We start from the raw sequence: 21,568 nt of genomic DNA, 5'->3' as shown, positions 1-21,568 counted from the left end.
TTTCACAAATTTCAAAGTTAAGACAATTTCTTTAAAATGAAGGTATTGTCCAGAGCTGGATTAAGGCTCTGGGGTGCCTGGGCAATTAAGACTGGGGGCCCCTAAGAACAGGATTTGGTTGTAGTGTCTAAGCCTTTGGTGTACACATGAACAGGGGGTGTGGCTACACATCACACCCTCATTTAACTTCATGCTGAGGTCATGCACATTGATTCCCCAGCTTTTTTGCTGCCCCCAGGCTCATGCTCAAAGCCGGTGGCAGTGTTTCCTTCCTACCTTTCGTCCTTCCCTCTTCTCTCCCAGGCTGCTGCTGGTAGCACTGACTGACTGCAGAGGCTTTTCACCCTGCTCAGTCTCCAAACTCCCTCTCCTTTTCAATTTCTACAGCTTGTGGTGCACTGTTGCATTGCAGCTGTAATCATAGCTGGGGTAAACTTGCCCCCTGTGCCCACCCACCTTATTCCAGCTCAGGTATTATCAAGGTGGGGTGTACAAATCATTGCATCCGCAATGCAGTGCATTCCGCATCTTATCGGGTACATACTGGCGATAATATTGGCAGCATGTACTTAGAAATGTGATTAAAATTGCAAAGGACAGCTCACCCAATTAGAGGAATTCCATTGCGATAGAGGGACTTCTGAGTTTATGACCCAGAAGTCCCTATGGTGTTATTCTGTGCATACGCACAATGACGCAAACGCTGATTTGATCCTTCTCAGGAGGAAGTGCAAACAGAAGCCCATAGGCTTCTATTGGGTAATGACATCTAAAGATGACGTTACCCACTGGGTCCAAGCTCCGGAATGTATCACATTTTGTAGCTTGGTACATATGGAGATGTGACCAAAACTGGGTCTTATTTTAATTTTGACCTTATTTCAGCCTTAGGTACATGCTGCCTACCATTTGATGACAAATACATTATGGACAATTATAAATTATATATTTTTTTGTTTTGGGTTGAAAACACACGTGATGGTTATCTGCTGTATGGGTTTTTCTTTAGCAACTTTATCTGTTTTCATTACGGCATGGTACATTCTAAAACAAAATAATGTATGTTTTTTTACTGTATTATAAAGAAGGATTACCAGGAAATGGAACAATAAACGACATAATTAGCATCCTTATTAGAAGTTCATTCAATAATTTGTCATTGTTGTCTAAATATGAAATTGTTAGATACAAATATTCAAGATTTTTAAAAGACAATTGAGGTGACTGTCTTACTGGAATTTAGCCTTTTAATACAAGCCTTGATTTTGGTGAAATACCTACAGATGTGACATTATAGATTTAGGGGTAAATTTACTAAAGTGAGAGTTTTTAGAAGTGAGTTTTAAAAGTGATGTTGCCCATAGCAACCAATCAGATTGTAGCTATTATCTTCTAGAAGGTGCTATTTAAATGTTAAGTAGAATCTGATTGGTTGCTATAGGGGACATCACTTTTAAAACTCACTTCGAAAAACTCTCACTTTAGTAAATTTACCCCTTTGACTCAATATATCATGCGGCATGAGATACCAGGTGTCAGTGCGTTTCCTCTTGTCTATGTATCTATGTGACTGACTGCTTACTTTCCTCTTAGTAAGCAGTCAGTCACATAGATACAGTATTGCAGCATTCAGAGCATATGGCCGGGGAGTGAGAGACACACACAGTAAAATGTCCACAGGGATTTTATTCTAGACAAATTCATGCTTCACATTTACCAGCCATGTTTCACAGATATCCCACAATTACCAGCCGTATCCTAGACAGATACCTTGCAATTACCAGCCATATCATGCACATATACCCCACAATTACATATGTGTCCTGCTACATCTTTGTTCTGTATGCCATGTAGCCTTCCCTGCTGGTTGTTCTGTGCCATATTATATTGAGTCACATAGTAATATACTGACACACTGGAAAATCTGGAGAGTGTAATATAACTTTCTGTCCACCAGATGTCACTTTTCCTAAACTGCACTGTGCATGCGTTAAAAAAGACAATGCAATGTCTGTAGTACTGTCCGCTGACTGGCTGACTGACAGTGTCATTCGGTATGCTATAGTTGTCATGGATCGAGAGCTCATTGAGTGTGTAATAAAGGATTACATAATTTGGTCTGCAAGTCCTGAGTACACTTTTGATAAACAATTTATAAATGTATTTTGCCATTATTATTATAGTATACTATGATATAGTAGATACATGCATCAGCATGATAACACCTCATTTAAAAACAATCAGTGCGAGTCCATGCGAATTGTTCTGCAGTGATATGTAGCACTCACACAGTGATAACATACCTTATGATCTGTGGGATTTACACTGTATACAACCATCACTGAACTACAAGTCTCAGCCCAGAAGGAGTTGTCCTTTTATTACAAACTGACCATGCATTTTCTGCTGCACACTTGTGGCAATGTTGGCACTGTTGTGCCACTAGGAGTTTGTACAACATATTATGGCACTGTAGAAAGTGGTGTGCAGCACTCACACAGTGATGGCATGCCTTAGAAATTAGTAGTTGGATCTGAGCAGTGGTGTATAAAACCATCACTCAACTATATGTCTCACCCAATACTAGGTATCTTGATTACAAACTGACTGTGCATTTTCTGCAGCACACTTGCGGCAATGTCATCACTGCTATGTAGAAATCATCACTCAACTAAGACCAGCTTGCTCTGTAGTGTATTATATGGTGAATATGATTGTAAGGGTACACATGCAGTACATAATATTATAGGTTTTTTTCTATTAATGTATCAGTTAGCGCTAACTGCAAATACTGAAAGGAAACACACGAAAATAAAAGAATATTCTTATATAATAGTATTCTTTAAAGATGAATGGTGGTGGTGATTTAGAGGCAGGCTACTGTACTGTATGAAATCTTTGGAATGAGCAGGGTGATCAAATTACAAACTTGGTGTGCGCTCTAGGTCACTTCCCCCAAAGCAAGAATGAGCCTTTCATTAACATTATGGTCATTAGTTAACCATCTATAAACTCTGTTATCCTCCTAATCCATGTCTACAGTATGGTTTTTATTTTTCTTAAATTTCACTCAATCATTCTTAAACTGCTCGCAATGTTGTTTTAACTTATTCATCATGCTTTGGTTAAACTCCTCCTCCATTAGTATTCTATGATCCCTTTCAAAGGATATAATCTTGTCTCTCGTATCCTGCAGTTCCTGACCGGCTTCTTTAATTACCAGGACCATAAGGTCCAGTCCTTACAAATTATGATGGCCTATCATTGGTACGTTTCACACCCTGAATCCCCTAGGGATTCCCCTCTCACGCACATAATCTGAAAGAGATATTCTGTGGAGCAGATTATCCGTTTCTCGTCTTTTAAGTTTGAATAATTGAAGAAGAATATCCTCCACCTTCAGTTTAGGGTCAGTGATGGTCTAATTATCCTTAAACAAAATCCCTTCAATTTCAGCAGCAGAATAGCTAAAAGTCTCATCCATGGGCACATTAAAGCTTCTACAGCCCACTGTATCCTGCATTGCTGTGGGCCCAGCTGTTGAATCCATCATCTACTGTAATGCAGATACCACTGCAATGCACTAGTCTCATACACCAAAGTCTAAGTACACTGATTAGGTGGTACAATGTATATCCAGGTTCAAAAAATCCAATTAATCCCAGTTGGTGCCTTGCAACAATTGCTAATGTCACACAAAGCACAATGTATATATTTCCCAAACTGCCGCCACTCAGGGCCTGATTCAGACCCACACAGTGCTTGCAAGCTGGTCAATGTTCCCCAACTGTGCATGCACCGCCTCCGGTGTGCACATGCGTGAGCCCCAACGAGCGATGGCAGCTCCGTCACTCTGGGGCTTACTACAGGATGGGGGCTGTCGATGTTGATTGACAGCTCGCACCGTTTTGTAGGCCGGGAGGGGGGTGGCTGCACAAATGCAGGCGTTCCCTTAGGAATGTATGCCATTTGTGGGCGGCCCTACTGACATCACTCGTGATGTCAGTAGTGGACTTCCTGCTCTATTAGAGCAGGAAGTCCACTCGGGCTTGTGGGAGATGAGATCCTCCCACAGGGTCTCAAAGCTTTATAATCGTGACCATCGCCAGGCTGCTCGCACTAGCTGTGGGTGGTCAACCACAGCTTTGTGAGTGGCCTGGAGGCCGAAACAAACAAAAAAATGCCCTAATTCAGAGCAAGCACTCGCAAACAGCAAGTGCCTCTCTATCAGGCCCTCAGTCATTAATAATCATCTGGCCTCAGTGCCAGTGTAAAATTGTACATACACCTCCAAAGACAACATGGCACTCCCAGGCTCTTGTTTAAAGATGCAAAAAAATCTAAGTGTATTAACACATAATTGTCAACATTTTGGGGCCTCCGCCCTTTCGTCAGGACACTCTTAACAGACAGAAAAAAAGTGTACACTTACCCGTCCCATATACAGTGTGATTTGAACTCACTGCAATACAGTATATTCTGTACAGTACCTATGGGGTGTTTTGAACCCCCATCCCCTGTATCCACATAACATTATATAATAACTTCCTGCCTCCAGTGGTCCTACCAAAAGTACCCCCCACACGCTCATACTAATTAAAAAAATCCTTGTTTTATAAACTAACCCCCCCTTTAAAAAGTCTTTTTCCTGCACCACCCTCCTCCTTCTATCTGACCAATTTAGATAGATAGACCTTGGTCCAAGTGAGGAGAAGTAGAATGAGGTTTGGCAGCTTCTATGCCCGGACTTTTCTAAAATTCTAAACTAAAGATACATTAATGCTATATAATAGGGGATCAACCAATGGTTGTATACTTATGCTATTTAAGCTAGGACATATTCATGTTATGCATTAGGGGATAAACCAAAGTCTGAATAATTATGCTATTTAAGCGTGATTCTATTTGTATTATTTGTATATTTCGCTGTTTTGATATATAGGAGGGTGTTTAATTTTACTATCTATGTGCTTATATATATTTATTCTAGAATATGCCTATTTAATGTATAGGATTTCTTAGATTTAAGTGTTTCAGACTAATAGTTTTTGATATTTTTGTGATATTTTTGTGTTTTGTACAACAGTGAGTCTTATTTTATTAATTTTCAATATTAAAAGTTATGTTTTATTATACATAATAACTTAGAGTGCTCACCAAACAGAGTTCTTTTCTCTTTTTCCAAACTGCATCAGTCAAATAATGAAAAAAAAACAGTATAAATACTGATGGAGCGCTAAAAAAATGGTTAGAGGTAGTAAATGAATGAGCAGCTGTAAATGTGAGGATAGTCAGTCCTCAAAGAACAGGGTATACAACAAACAAAGATAAACAGCGCTCTATTATATGAATTAAAAATTTAATATATAGGATAGAATAACATGCATCAATTAAAACAATAATGTGTATACACACTAATTACTCAGGTTTGATAAAGCTGTGACCTTAGCACAGCGAAACGCGTTAGGGATTGGCTACTACACACTGCAATACTCTTCCTCACCCAGAGACAAGTTCCGCATTTATTGCTTATTTGAAGTGCTGATGATTCCAGACCACTATTGGACCAGTGCCCTGGGGACCACATTGTGCAAATCGCTGTAACCGCTAATTGTACCCTGCAATATTTGGACACCGGACCTGTCCCAGGAAACCAACATACAATTCGTGGTCTGGGAAATCCATTGCATTTACTACACCTGCAATTATTATACGGATCCCACACCATTGTGGATACTGGACTGGGTAAATATTCTGCTGGATCATACAACCTACCATCACTTCATTTATATGGACACTGATTTGCTATCTCAATGATCAGGACTGAGTAATTAGTGTGTATACACATTATTGTTTTAATTGATGCATGTTATTCTATCCTATATATTAAATTTTGAATTCATATAATAGAGCGCTGTTTATCTTTGTTTGTTGTATATCAGTCAAATAATGCTTGGAGAGGAACTAACCGGACGCATGTCTTTCAGAATGCTGTTCACATGGCATTCTGGGGTGCATATCCAGCAGCGATGTTGGCAGTCACAGATAACCACACAACTTGGGTGGTCTGGGAAGTCTGGGAAGTCAGAGGAGATCCATTTTGCACTTCAGCAAAATGGAACTCCTCTTCTATAGCCATGGCACACAGCTGAAGGACTTCTGGCTGTAGTCACATCACATAATACATAGCTAATATAGACTTTAGTCCCACTGTGACACTGATATATACAGTATTTCTCATTAATAAGAAGTCTGAGCTTGGTGCCAGCCATGTGAGGTGATATGTATGCTTTGTAATCTTATAGGCAGTGTGCACCTACTGCTATATATTAACGTACAATCATCAGTAGGCCATGTAACATTAATACAAGTTTGAGTTTTTTTCATAAGCAGGATTACAGTAATTACAGAGGTTTATGTTTGATTTACTAAAATTAAGTCCTGAAGAAAAATAGTAACAAGGTTTTCACTTTACTATGATTAAGATCCTTTGTATGCACAAACATTATACTATTTTATACATTTACAAAGCTCTAAAATAGATCAGGTTTACTGATTCTTTCACAACTTCTACCACCAGTGATAGTTTTTGATAATCACTACCGGCAAAAGCCTTTGATAATGTCACAAATAGTGGACTTAGCCGCCCATACAGGGTTAAACATTCATTCACTGATGTGTATAAAACCTCCAACAGACTATCCCAGTGATTACCGCTCCCCTGGCTGCTCACCTGGTCATCCTGCCCAGTTACCTGTTACCACTTCCTATATATTGCCAGGCCTAGGAAAGACTCAATGCCTGAACAACTGTGGGCCTGATTCAGAGCTGCTCACTCTGACAGAGTGCTCACTCTGAATCAGGGCTGGTCTTTTTTTTTTTAGAACGGCCTCTTGGCCGCTCTCATAGCTGTGGGTGACCACCCACAGCTATAGCGAGCGGCCACGATGATGGTTGCGATGGTCAAGACCATTGTCTTGCGATGAGACCCTTGTGGTAGGGTCTCATTCATCGCAAACCCCAGAGAGTTTTCGGATCCAACAAAGCCGGAAGCTCTCCACTGACATCACTTGTGATGTCAGTGGAGCCATCCCCAAACAGTAGATGTTCTCATGGGAACACCACCATTTTGGCAGCCATCCCCCCAGCCCACCCACCAAAGGGGGTGAGCTGTCACTCAACATCGACAGCTCGCCCCCTTTGGTGCGAGACCTGGAGCGACGGAGTGCCCGTCGCTAGCTGGCTCTCACGCATGCGCATGACGGAGCCGGCTCCACCGTGCGCATGCGCTGTGGGTCACCATCGACCCGGTTGCGAGTACTTGCGACTGGGTCTGAATCAGGCCCTGTGTTCCTTCCTGAGGATCATTCCAGGCTCAGTGTCTCCTGTGTTTCCAGAGTTTTCTCCTGTGGATACTTTCCTTACTGAAACTCAAACTATTGCCCACTTGTTACCATTGCTGTTTGCCTCTCAGCGATGCTGCTCCCACGCCGCATAAAGATAACCACCGAGACTGTTTACCATCACCACTGTATCCCCTCTCAGTGACGCGGCTTCCATACTTGCTGTTGTATGCATTCCATCTACCGTTGTGTATCATCTCTCAGCTCCGCAGCTTCCATGCCGCACACAGACTGATCATAATTGCCTGCATTACATCTACTGCTGTGTATCATCTATCAGTGCTGTGGCTCCTATGCTGCACACAGACTGCTTCCCAACTCCAGTTCCAGTTCTGCTGGTGTACCTGTGGTGGATACCATCTGCTGTTGCCACACATCTTATCACCTGCAAGGATTCCACTCTGTGTTGTGCCGGTATCATCTGGACTGTACAAGAAACAACAAAAAATGTTATCCCCCAGCACTCAGAATGAAATCAGCAATAAGATTTGAAAAACTACATGGTGGTAGAAATATCAGATATCTCAGTTGCATATATTTGCAAAGATATGGCTAAGCCTCTGTGCCGCGTCACATCTACTTATACTTTATCTCTCTCTTTCCTTATTCATTATCTCTCTCTCTTTATCTTTCTCTTTCCTTATTCATTATCTCTCTCTCTCTTTATCTCTCTCTTTCCTTATTATTTATCTATGTCTCTTTATCTCTATATTTTCTTTTCTTTCTTTCTTTCTTTTTCTCTCTCTCTCTCTCTCTCTTTCTTTATTTCTCTATTTCTCTCTTTCTCTCTCTATTGCCAAACTAATTATTGTAATACAAAAACCCTCTAAACACAGACAGGGTAAATTTACTAAAGTGTGAGTTTTTAGAAATGAGTTTTAAAAGTGATTTTGCCCATAGCAACCAATCAGATTCTACTTAACATTTAACTAGTGTCTTCTAGAATATAATAGCTAGAATCTGTTTGTTGCTATGGACAACATCACTTTTAAAACTCACTTCTAAAAACTCACTCTAGTAAATTTGCCCAATTGTGAAATTAAGTCAATCCATTTCATCTAAGACCACCCAGAACTACTTTCCTGTACTTAAAATTGTGCCTATATTGTAATTAAAATGGATTCATCTCATGGTCACTAGAGGACAAGACCATTAGAAAGTGCAATGACTATTTTCATTTCTGGGGCTCTTTCTGAGTCATCTCTGGATTTGCATATTACCCCATCTAGTAATACAGTTGTTAAGAAATGGGGAGGATCCCTTTTTAGCTAATGCACAGTTTTGCTAAAACTCCCTTTGCATAAAATCGCACGTTGTTAAAAATTGGACAGAACTGTTTGAGAACACATGGTATGGAAAAACAAGCTCAGCCACTGCATAAAAAAACCAATAGAAATAAATACAAATTTTAAATAAAAAAATCTAAATAAGATTTAGGTCAATATCCAACTCAAAACCCCATGGGTCATAGACAGACACTTAACTCGTAAGCTAAAGATTCTGTCAGCTTACATTAGTTCATAGCAACTGTGGCCGGAGGCTGACCACACATGATTAAAATGGCTGCCAAGGCATTGAGGAGATTACCTCTCATGCCGTTGCGCCATTTTTAAAAGGACAAAAGGCGCCAGGCACCCATTGTAAATGTGTACTCTGTGCTAGGCGCCGAGTGTTTAAACATTAAAATTTATTCAAAATGGTATGTGCAGCACTGAGCCAGGACATGTATTTAAAACATATGATTTTAAAAGTAAAATGGTTTTAAATGCACTATTTGTATATGACATGACCAGCCTCTGTGGCTGTAGGAGATTAGATGCTAATTGTCATTCCCTTAGCAGGAGGTCTGATGATTAGACCTGGCTGGAAGGTTTCTGTGGGAAGGTGTGAAGACAGTCAAATGGCCATATCATCCTGTGAGATGACCTGAGACTATCTCCTGTGTGTGTGCACTTCTGAGGAAAAAATGTTTGTTTTTTCATGATTATTGCAGGAAGACCAAAGCAAATAATATTGCTGGTAATTCTACATACTGTGTGATAAATGTATCAATGGATGAGAGTAAATTACCAGTTCCTGTGGAATGTGAGTTGTAATTACTTTTGGGATAGATGGTCTGATTGGGTTACAAGACCAACTGTGGGTGGATTTCACCATGCTGTATTGTGTGTTCTGACTATATGTACAGGGCCTGTGAGCCTCTGGGCCTGATTCAGAGCCAGATGCTCTGACAAGAGCGCTCGCTCTGAATCAGGGCCCTCCTACCTAATATTGGAGCAGCTTATGCGAGTGGCCAAAAAGATGGTCGCGATGGTCAAGACCATCGGGCTTGCGATGAGACCCTGCGGTAGGGTCTCGCTGCCGCAAGCCCAGGAGTGCTTTTGGCTCTATCACAGCCAAAAGCACTCCCACTGACATAACTAGTGATGTCAGTGGGGCCGGCCCCAGACGGTAAGCGTTCCCATGGGAACGCCTCCGTCTGGGCAGCAACGCCCCCAGCATGCCCACCAAAGGGGGCATGCTGTCAATCAACATCGACAGCACGCCCCCTTTGGTGTGAGACCCATAGCGACGGCTTGGCCGTTGCTATTCGGGTCTCACGCATGCGCACGATGGAGCTCCCTCCGTCATGCGCATGCACACTAGGGCACCATCGACCCACTTGCGAGCGCTCAGCACTCGCGAGCGGGTCAGAATTAGGCCCTCTGTTTCTTTTACATCTTTGAAAATCCTTTGTGGAGAATTGCTGTATGATTTCTGTGTGATATTCCCCTTCAGGCGGAAGGACGAGTTTTCTTTAAGACTTTGAGCAATAAACATCTTGCCTGAATTCAATTGTATCTCAATCCTGCGACCAAAAGCATTGCGCCAAACGCTATTCCGTTCTCTGGCTGTTCTGGTTAAGAGCTCCGTGTCTCCAAGGTCTCCAAGTTCAAGCCCTCTGCTAAGCTACCGTGCAGACCTGGTCCATTGCTAGGGATCAGGTGGGAACAGCCGACACCAAACAGGAGGCGTGTCCGCAGCTAATCAAATGCATACGCAGCAGAAGCGGTTCCAGGTGCCGAGGCTTGTAACGTAAAAAGCGGTTCTAAATGCCGATGCTAGAGTTTGGTGGTGGCAGCATGGTTACATGCCCATAGTGCTGTGGGGGGAGTCAGTGACAGGTGGTCACTCTGACGGTGAGTGGGAGTCCAAAAGCGCTAACCCGTGACCAGGGCCAGCCTAAACGAAAGGCGTCAGGTCACAGCAACCAATTGATAGAATCTGGGAAAAGCACACTTTAGCAGCTCTTGCTAAAACCAGGTACACAATATAAGATTATGGGGTACATTTACTAAGGTTTGATTTGACTTTTGTTTTGTAGTTCGATTTTGCTCACCTCAAACCGACTAGAATCAAAAGTTCAAATCCCTCTTCAAAACCCTCATTTACTAACATTCAATTTGAGAAGCATTTGCCAAATCAAATTTGATTTGGTTTGGTTTGGAACAGTGATTTGTTGGTCAATTTGGCATGTTCATATACAAATCGAGCAGCAAATCCTACTTCAAACCAAACTGCACGTCCCCAACTGAATAGAACTGCATCATGCTTTCGCTTTCAGCATGAGCAGTTCATTTTCACACAGAAACATGCATAAATCAGTGAGATGCATGCATGTATCTTGCTGTACAAAGCTTATAAAAAGTTACATTTAGAATAAAAATGACATGGGGTCCCCCCCAAAACAGAACCAGCCCCGGACTTTTCATAGCCAGTCCTGGTTGTCTAAGTACAGGGAAAAATTGCATAGGGTTCCACTGTACTTAGTACAACCAGCACTGAGCTCTGAGAACCAGTCCTGGTTATGGAATTACAGGGGAAAAAATTGTGTAGGTACAGTGCTACCTGTAGTTACACTGCAAAAGTGATATTAAAAAAACACAGGACACATACCCTATACACCAGGGGTTCCCAACCACAGTCTTCAAGGCATACTAACAGTCCAGGTTTTAAGGATAGCCATAGTTGAGCACAAGTGACTTAAAGTTCCTTAGTTATTTTGATTTAGCCATCTGTGCTTAAGCATGGATATCACTAAAACCAGGACTGTTAGTGTGCCTTGAGGACTGAGGTTGGGAATCACTGCCATACACAGTATAATTTGAATACACACACATGCAGATGTACTCATACTCACCTATGTATCCCTGTAGCATCGGTCCCCTTGTCCAGTAGAAATTCCATATGGTACCTGTGGAAAAAAACATACTCACCTTCTCCTCTGCATGGTTCAGTCCTCTATGGTACAAAGTAGGCATCCGTGGTCTTCTTAAAACAAAAAAATTAAAAACACAAACTACGCACTTAAGTAACAACCAGGATGGTTGTTAATTCCTGACTGAAGTGCTCAGACATGGCTTCTTCCTTTGAAGGTCCGTGTGTGAGCATTCATTGGCTGAGAGAGGTCAGTCCCTGCCTCTCAGTCAATGAACGGCTCCCTCCATTGAAGTCAATGGAGAGCCACAGGTTAACTAAAGTCTATTCTGCAGTAGCCACCATTGACTTCAATGTAGGAGCCATTCATAGGCTGAGAGATGGGGGATGACCTCTCTCAGCCAATGAATACTCAGATACAGCTCTACAAAGGCTAGAACCATATCTGAGCTCTTCATTCGGGAGAATATAACCATCCTGGTTGTTATCTAGTGCATGTATCAGTTTTATTAATTTTTTTATTTTAAGAGACCATGAATGCCTACATGGAAAAGGGGACCACTCGAGGTAATGTAGCTGAGTAAGCATGAGTGTGTATGTAATAAAACTGTAATTTCATGGTGTGTGTTTATTTAAATAATTCTTTATATTTGAACTGCAGGTACCAGCAGGCCCGAAATGCCTCAGATGCTGGAACTTGTGGTTCCCCAAGTACCATCATGTGGGAGGCTTGCTGGGACCTGCAGTTCTACTGTAAATACAATGTTTTTCATCTTATTTTTGTACACTACACCTACACTATAAACCCACCAACCACCACCCAGGGGTAGCGGGGATAGCCCTGGGCTATCAGCCTAGGCTAAGGGTGCCCTGGAGAGGCGGGTGCCTTTATTAAGGTGGTCCCCAACTCCCCATGGATCCCTGGATTGGGCTGACTAGTAGTCAGGGCTGATGCTGTGACTGGGGGGCCAGGTGAAATGGCTCCCCTGTCTGTGGCATCAGCCCCCACACTAGAAAGGGTCAGGTGCTGGTTCTGGAACTTCCAGGGGAACCCTAAGCAATTTTTCCCCTATAATTCCAGAACCAGAACTGGTTCCAGGCCCCAGTGTTGGTTGTACTAAGTACAGTGGAACCCTACATATTTTTTTCCTTGTACTTAGACAACCAGGGCTGGCTCTGAAAAGTCTGGGGCTGTTTCTGTTTTAGGGAGGACCTCACATAATTTTTTTTAGAAATGTTACTCTTTCTTAACTTTTTACAGTAAGATACATGCATGCATCTCACTGATGTTTGCATGTATCTGTGTCAATCCGACCTGCTCATGCTCAAATCGAAAGCATGAAGCAGGTCTATTCATTTGAGGATTTGAAGTTCAATTTTGTGTTTGATTTCAAATTGAATGATAGTACTTAAGGGATTTGTGTATTGGTCTATGTAAAAGTACTGATGTTTACCTGATGTTCGATTTGAGTTTGATTTGAGTAAAATTCAGTTTTAAATTTAATTTTACATTCGATATGGCCTTCTAGTAAATAGTGAAATGCAAAATTGAATGCAAATCAAATGCAAATCAAATGCCAAATCACTCAAAATGCAAAATTGAATGTTAGTAAATATACCCCTATATGTCCAATCTGGCTGGTTTGAAACGTATGGGAACAAATTACTATTGATTATTAGCTCCCAAACACTGGAAAATGTTGTTAAATCCATTTGATATAACCAATTTGTCCGAACTACCATTTTTGTCTATTTTCCGGTTTTTGGGAGCAAATTGTCAACATTTGCTTCCACACATCATCAGAATTTCATCCCAATCAGCCAGATTTCACAAATAATCTTATACTGTGTTCCTCTCTTCAGGTAAACTCTAATGGCTGCAAACAGCCAGGCATGCACACCAGACGTTATCATGCTGGTCTGTGTTCTGTATCTTGATTGTTGCAATTCAGAGTCTTGCTGGTGTTTGGACATGTGATGATTGGCTGTTTAGCCCTTTTACAGATTTCCGTCTTGCATGCATTGCTGGGCTGTAATCAGTCTTAACCTGTCAGTTCTGGTGTTTATTTGGATACATGCTCTGTGCTGTTTAGTGGATCTCAATTGTGTTATTTGGAAGATCTGCAAATATTCTGGGTTATTCAGAAGACCTGCTCAGCATCTCTCTACAGTTTAGTCATTTAAGTTTGAGACCAATGATATGAGTCAATAGTCAAAATCAATTTACCCTAGTGCAACATTTTCATAAAGTCCATCCACCACTTACAATTAGTTGACAAATGCTGATCCCCCATGCAGGTACTATCTGCAAACCCCATGCGATGGACATGTTAGCCACTCATAATTGCACTTGACCAAATAACCATTATAATGGCTTCTATTTTTCTCACTTTACTACCTCAATGACAGGACAGGATATTACAAACCAACAACAAGAATATGCAAAGAGGATGCAAAAAAAGGGTTGGATGGGTTGGACATTAATTGAAGAAAAAGACCTACAGTACATAATGTCTATAACTCCTTAAATACACTCCCCTGGTTCAACCTCCTCTACAACCATAGGCTAGCCCTGTGACAAAAAAAATCCCAAATCAATCAATCCCAAACCAACAGAATGTAATCCAACACTTTGGTGGTTTTTGTTACTATCTAAAACTCTTCTGTGGGGGTTTAATCTACCTCTCATGTGTTTCTCATTATGAACCATATATTGAAACTGCTACTAAACCTACTATGACACTGCACCATTTTTATCATATTTTATAGTTCAACCTATTATGATTGTTTTGCTATTGATATTTGTTAATTCTTATACACCATTCATTTATTTTATAATTTATTTATATATAGTCTAACATTATCATCCATAGTTTGTCTAGACATTTTATGTGAGCACATTTTATAGATAGAAATTCCTTTAAAAGTGCAAACAGGACAACACCCCATGCTAAATTCCTCATGGTATACATAATGAATGTCGAAGCTGGATTATTGGCTGAGACAAGATCAATTTAAAATTGAATCGCAGTGACGCCGTCTTGGAAATGAAATCGCAAGACACCATTTTGCGAATGGCCGCCCAAGCACCATTTTAAATAAACTCACACTTTAGTACATGTGGCGATATGACTATTAGCATCATGCGATTGCATCTTACACCATTTCTCATACACACATTAATATGCACAATTGCTCAGTTAACTAGTTGCATATTAGCGAATGCATAAGATTCTGTATGAAAATGCAGAATATTAGCTTCATGCACACGCATCTGCCCCAAGTTAACTAGTGTCTTTACATCAAACCCCACATACTCACTCATTACATATCCACATACAAGGTTCCATAAGCTTTAAGGTATAAGATTCAAGTATGCACATTTACTATAATTTCTATGAAATAAAGATTGTTTTGTAACTAAGGTTTTATACATGATAAATAAGCCATGTTTGGTATTGTTCTGATGCGTACTCTCTAAAAAGTATTCTGGTAACATCGATGTAGAGATCGCAACATGCATTCTCAACTTATGGACTGCAGAGACTTCAAGCAACAAAATGTACATTATATGACCAACTGTTAGGATTTTTGCATGAGGCGGGAAACCAGAGACCACCAATTGTTAGAGGCTGGACTGTGTCTATTTGAACCAACCTGCTAGATGCCTTGTAACATATGCCCTCTCCTTTAGGACCAATGGTATTAGCAACAAACTTCTCTATTGTGTTGTCTATTTCTGGGGGGGTATAAATATGTATGCTCTGACCCTGGGTTTCTAGTCTTTGTGCTGAATGCTGATTGACGAGGGGTTTCTTGCTGATGCCTACATCTGGTCCAGAGCGCTGCATATGTATAACTGTACTTGGGTCTGTATAATTCCTTTACGCTAAATTGTACTTATAACTAGCGTGTAACTGACTGTACTTTTACTTGAATAATACTTTGTGCTTTGGAACCACAGGTTCTAGGTCTGGAGTCTTTATTTACTGTATAACTGCGTACGCAAAATAGCGTCATCCTTAGAGGTTTATAGGCAGGATATCAGAAGGTATAGACAGGGGTGTATAGAGGTTCAAAGGCAATATCATTATGAACATTTAGCATCAGTCCACAAAACTAACTGCACTATCTAGGTACAGTACAACTACATATAAAACCTTATATCCTACAAAGATTATTGTTCACCATGAATAAGAGGAGATTCTACAGGGTAAGGTCTGCAGCACCTTCCAATATTGCTTAGAATCATGCCCTATCAATAACTCAATTAAAACAGAACAAAAAAAATCACAGAGAAATACTCATTGATCAACAGCAGTAAGGCAGTAGGAAAACAAAATGTGGTATCACAAAAATTAAATGCAAAGTCAAAAACCTTTAGAAATTAAATTGTATTGCTTTAATATTAAAAATAATAATGATTACAATTAAGCACATGGCATAGAAAGATGCCACCCTCACAAATGTATAGAAAAACACAAGACAAAAAAAGACTATTTTAAAAAATAAACTAAAACAAAAAATTAGGGTAGATTCAAACGCAGTATCTAATGCATCATAGGCAGACACTTAACTTGTGAGCTAAAGATCTGTCAGTGTACATTATTTATAACCAATACACTTACAGAAATGAATGTCAGGGAGGACACCCTGTTATGGTTATGGATATGCTACAGTAACTTTGTTAACATTCTTTATTCAAGAGCAGTTCTGTAAATGTATAACTTGCAGATTGCAACAACTTGCAAAATAATTCAAAAAAATTAAGACACAGACTGTGAGATGACAGTTGGGAGCTGATTGGCTGGCACCTTATCACTTTTCAGTCTGTCACCTAACACTGCTTAGTAACTAGACCCCTTAATTAGTCTGTCCATCTGACTGCATGGCCAGACCAAGCCCTGGGAGATTCAACTCCGCTTCATGCTCATCCTTATCAGTGTGTAACAGTAATGACCCCACTGAGTGACACATTGTGACCACCGTGCAGTTGCTATATGCATCATAGTTTGGAGAATTGCTGATAACATGGCGCATATCTGTATCCATGATACATATGTATACATATGTATCTGTATGTGGTATAAAATAGAGGGGTATGTGGTGTGATTTTAGAAAATAACTTATCTGTAGCTTCAGAAATGTATTTAATTAATTGTGTTGGTCTCTATTGAGTCCATATTGAAACTCACCACTAACAAACAACCCATGAACTATATATGAAGATAAATTAATATGAAGATGATACAGTTTAGAATTTCAATTCTGCTGATAGTTTAGCCTGTAATTTCTAGGAATATACATTAATTAATTAATAAGAAAGACTGATTGTCCTTTTAAATGTATCCTATTGTATATCTGTACATATTTTTTTTTCATTTTAAAATACATGACAGTGATATATATTTCTCTTTACTAAGAAGTCTGGGTTTTGTTCCAGCCATGTGAGGTGAAATGTATGCTCTGAAGTCTTGTAGACAATGTTCACCTTCTGCTAGTTATTCACTTATACCCCTTTTACACCAGAGCAAAAACCTGGGTTTACCCAGGTCGCAGCTCAGTGTAAAAGGGTCCCTGAAAAATAACCCAGGTCAAGTGACCTAGCAATCCAACCCAGGTAGCTACCAGGGTTGGAACCAGGATGGACCTGGGTAATGGTGCAGTGTAAACGGTGCAACCCGGGTTATCTGACTTGGGTCATGCCTGAAATGAGCTGGTTGGTGGTTGTGGAGCATTCACCTCACACTTTTTATGATCTCAAAGGTTTAGCAGGGCAGACCTGAGTTCAGTGTGAACAGGGCTGACCTGGGAGTAACCCAGATCGAAGGTGCAGTGTAAATGGGTCTGACCTGGGTCTGACCAGGGTTGCAACCATGTCCAAAAACCCAGGTCAGACCTCGGTTTTTGGTGGAAAAGAGGTATTACACTCATCAGTTGCCAAAGAAACCATTTTACATGTACAGAAGGTATGTACCAGGATTATAAAGAAATACAGAGGTGTGTGGTTTACTGGATTATCCTTTGTTGCACCAAAAGACATTTAATCAGTAACACATGGGATACGACCACATCCAGGATTGCTCTACATGACCAGGTCACATCCCATGCATTAGTGCCACCCTTCTGCTTCCCCAATCTGTACTGGAGGATATCAGTTCTGCATATCTGCAGATTAAATCTCCTTTCCTGATCCAGCTCCCTTGGATGTTGTGGTCTGTGATAACTGAGATTACTCCCAAAATTGTGCCCCAGATTGCTGTGTGAATGGGAGTCCAGGGAACATGCATCTAAACTAAAAGTGTGAGTAGGGGAACATAGTTCTTCTCTGAGCACAAATATACTGATCTCTGTGTGTGCAGAGATCAGCTGCAGCTGAGTGGCCTAATGATCAGTCCCCCCTGCCCCACACCTTGTTACCCTCTGCAAAAAGGTGAAAGATTGGGACTATATCACAGGCAGGAGTGCCAAGAAGAGTTTGGGGTAGGAACTAGTTACTCAGGCCTGGGCTTGCTGGAGGGGTCCAGTGGGGGCCCAGGTCTGTTGCCCCCCCTTACCTTTCAGCAGCCCAGCACACAATGTTCTGTGCTAGGCTGCAGTGGGAGACTTCTCCTGCTGCTGAGCAGTAGCAGATTTCTCTGCCTGTTGGGGGAAGCAATCCCACTGATCGTGCCCCCCATGGATTTGTGACAGGTTGGGGGAATCACAGAACCCTCCCCAAGCTGCAGAAAGGATTATATTTTTTAAGGAGGATGGCCATGCCACCCGTAATTAGGCCATGCCCCCTTCCCCTGGGCCCAGGACACCTCTCTATGGCATTGGATAAAGGGAGAGGAGTGGTAATCAGGGGGTTTGTCTTTTGGCACTGAGGGAAGAATGCTCCATAAAACATTTTTGTGGCCTGGGGGATATATTATATATTTGCAAATGAATGTCCAGTGACACATGTGGATGGGGGACACTAAACAGTGGGGGCCCATTGATACTGGGGGTGAGGGTGGGGCTAAGCCAGTGGGCTCTATTACCACCTGGGGGTCGGTGGTGATATTGCTTGTGATTTTTATCCACTGGGGGGATATATCTAATGCGGAGTGGGATCTGATTTTACAATAGGGGCCTATGAACACAGGAAGTCCAAACATTCCCCTAGGTTTCATTTTTTTAATAAAGCATTTTGATATATTTTTATAATTACATTTTAACTTTATTAAATTATAAAGAAAATGACAAATTCTGACCTTTTTTTAAAAAAAAATTGGCAGTTAAGTGGTTAAAACTGATTAACTGAAATGGACCCAACTGGGGAACAGAAAAAGTCTTAGAGAATATAATAATAGCAAAATGTTGATATGACCAAAAGTAAAATATTTTCTATGAAAAACCATTAAATTATGGTTTTCATTTTAAAAAATCAAATTGATTCTTTCATGGACCCTCATCCCTCAATAACTAGACCTGGTTTGAAAATACTGAAATTGAGAAGAACTTTTGGATTTGGATTATATTCCTTTTCATGGTTCTTCCTAACCTTCATTTCCTGGTAGTAAACATTATTTTTGAGTTATGGGCATCCTCAGTTGAGTTCTCCAGCCTGTAGGAGCTATGAGGCAAGAAAGAAACTGTAGGAGCAGAGACTGTTCCCTTTTAGAGGTTTGGTATACAGGGATCTGTTACTGAATGATTTTTTGTAATCTTTTCCATGTTTCTCCTTCATCCACAAGGAGTCTCAGTACAGTGGGGGTATAGATTTGGGATAACCGGGAGCTGGCACTTTAATAAATTTTAATAGTAGCTAGCTCCTCTGCCTCTATACCCCCCTACAGGTTAGTCTTAATTTTGTGCCAATGAAGCTGGTCACATACAAGAGCTTTCTGCTAAAATATCAACGGATCCTCGAGCAGCATGAGGATCAGACAGGCAGCTCACTACCCCTGCCTGTCTGCTTCATTGGAGCTGCCGAGAGACCTCACCACTGCTGCTTGCAGCACACGCTGGGGTCTTCAGCTACACAGACCACTGTCTTTGGGGGGTAGTCAGATGCGCTGCATGCGGCGTTCGTTGCACTCCACCATTAGCAAGCCCGCTGCCAGCAGCATTTGGCAGCAGAAGGTTAGTGACTCCTGGCGCTCTGAGTAGCAGGGTGACCAGGAGGAAATGACAGTTGGGCATTAAAAGCACTGAGCAGCAGTGCTGAAAGGCACCAGATTGGAGGGTGCAGAGCCTTATACACAGTTCTGCTCCTGCCTCCCAGCAGCCCCAGCGCTTCCAGAAGGATGCTGTTGGCCATCTTACAAACACAAGGCTGCTGACACAGTGGGGATAGACTTGTGAAGACCAGGTCGGACTGTGTTTACACATTGATTACAGCATTTATATTGTGTTAATAGCACTGGTCTCTGAAGCAGCGCTAGTTGGGCGGGGTTGATAGCATAATCTCCCTCTATGGTCTTATATCTTCTTCAAACAGTCTCTCTGTGTGTGTTTGTCTGTATCACTACTTTTCTCTGAGTGTCTGTGTACAGTGAAATGGTGGAATGACATCTAAGGGATCTAAGGCTGCACAAAAAACTTTCTCCTGTAAGAATTGTGCAAAGAAGTTTGCACAGGGATTATCATCCAGTTCCCTCTTGATATTTATAATGTAAAGATGATAATAACCACAAGTGAACAGGCAGTAATAAGATGTATTGCTTTACTTGTACTATTCAAAAACATGCAAAACATAAAAAATATTACAGCATCAGTATGATGCTGATTGATAAAATGTTGGTAGTGGCAACAGTGAATGGCAACCGTATGGGTAGCAATAAGGGATAGGATGTATGCATGGTAAATATGGTAAGGCAGTCTCTTGTTGATGAGTCTGTGACCTGGTAATGCTATGTACAGAGATACGGTGTCCCATGATCTCTAAGGGGTCAGATGCTGTGTACACTGAAAAATCCAATACCTTGAAGTCTTTGTCTTAGTGATCACCGTTGCCCGGGATGTCTTCAGGCTGGAGGGGAAATGAGTGGTGCGTGATCAGTGGGTTCCCAGACCTGCTAACCCAGCCGGGGTTCTGGAAAGACAGTGCGCTTCTATGGGAAGTCACACACCACTCGATCCCACTATGTGGATGTGCAGAGGTCCGGGGAGGAAGCAACTACCAGCTCAGGTGTGGGTACCATGTGCCAGGTGCTCCCTCTACTCAATGCGGAAACTTACCTGATCTGACGCTGAGTGCTTAGTCCTCCCACCTCCTTGCTGCCCTCATGATCTAGTCCTGTGTTCGGGACTTCGTCCCCATGGGACTCCTAATGTCCGTGCAGGCGCTCTGCTTCCTGTCAGTTTCTTCAATCATGTGATCGGGACTAGGTGGATGTCAGAAGGAGATTATTGCCAGAGAATTGCCTGTAGGGGGAGTGTCTCAAACGTGTTTCAGCCTTGTGCAGCCTTTGTCAAGGATGACACTGTGTCTAGGGGGCTGCTCTTTAAACTGTCAGTCTCCAATCAGTAGGTTGAAGGGTGTGGTTATACTAGATCTTGCATCTCATGTGCTGAACTGTAACAACGGTTTTGTAGTAAATGGATTTAATTGCATTGGTATCTAACATAGTGTATTGTACATTATTTGATATTTATGTTAATTTGTTCTTAGTGGTTTATATTACCAAATAATTAAACTGGTAAATCAATGAAAAAGCACTAATTAGTAGATGTATGGCTGATTGATCTTAAAATGAAGTGTGGAGTCTAATGATATGCACCCTCGTTTTCTGATGTTTGATGATGTGATATTGCTGTTGTACAGGTATGATACCTGATATTGTCCTACACTGAAATCTATCCAGTGTGATATGAATCAAAACCTCTCTTTCAAAGAACTAAATATGAGTTTGTAATAGTGATTATGTGCTGATCATTCTAATAGATCTGTCTCACTGCAGGCTTCTAAATTTATAGTAGTGAGTGGGTGTTAAATTCAA

The 21,568-nt window shown here is 41.3% G+C and overlaps 1 long non-coding RNA gene across 1 annotated transcript in view; it reads right to left on the bottom strand.

Moving 5' to 3' along the window:
• The window catches only part of LOC148453855 (uncharacterized), a 22,062-nt gene extending 1,032 nt beyond the window's left edge, over positions 1-21,030 (bottom strand). The window contains exons 1-2 of the long non-coding RNA XR_015874863.1: positions 20,808-21,030; positions 7,748-7,829 (exon numbers count right to left, since the gene is read on the bottom strand). This is a non-coding gene — a long non-coding RNA (uncharacterized LOC148453855). The remainder of the gene's footprint in view (positions 1-7,747; positions 7,830-20,807) is intronic.
• Positions 21,031-21,568: the final 538 nt, after the last annotated feature.

This window comes from Taudactylus pleione, unplaced genomic scaffold (assembly GCF_031769625.1).
Source record: "Taudactylus pleione unplaced genomic scaffold, aTauple2 ptg001080l, whole genome shotgun sequence".
NCBI classification, from domain to species: domain Eukaryota; kingdom Metazoa; phylum Chordata; class Amphibia; order Anura; family Myobatrachidae; genus Taudactylus; species Taudactylus pleione.
This window is presented reverse-complemented; position numbering and strand designations above follow the sequence as displayed.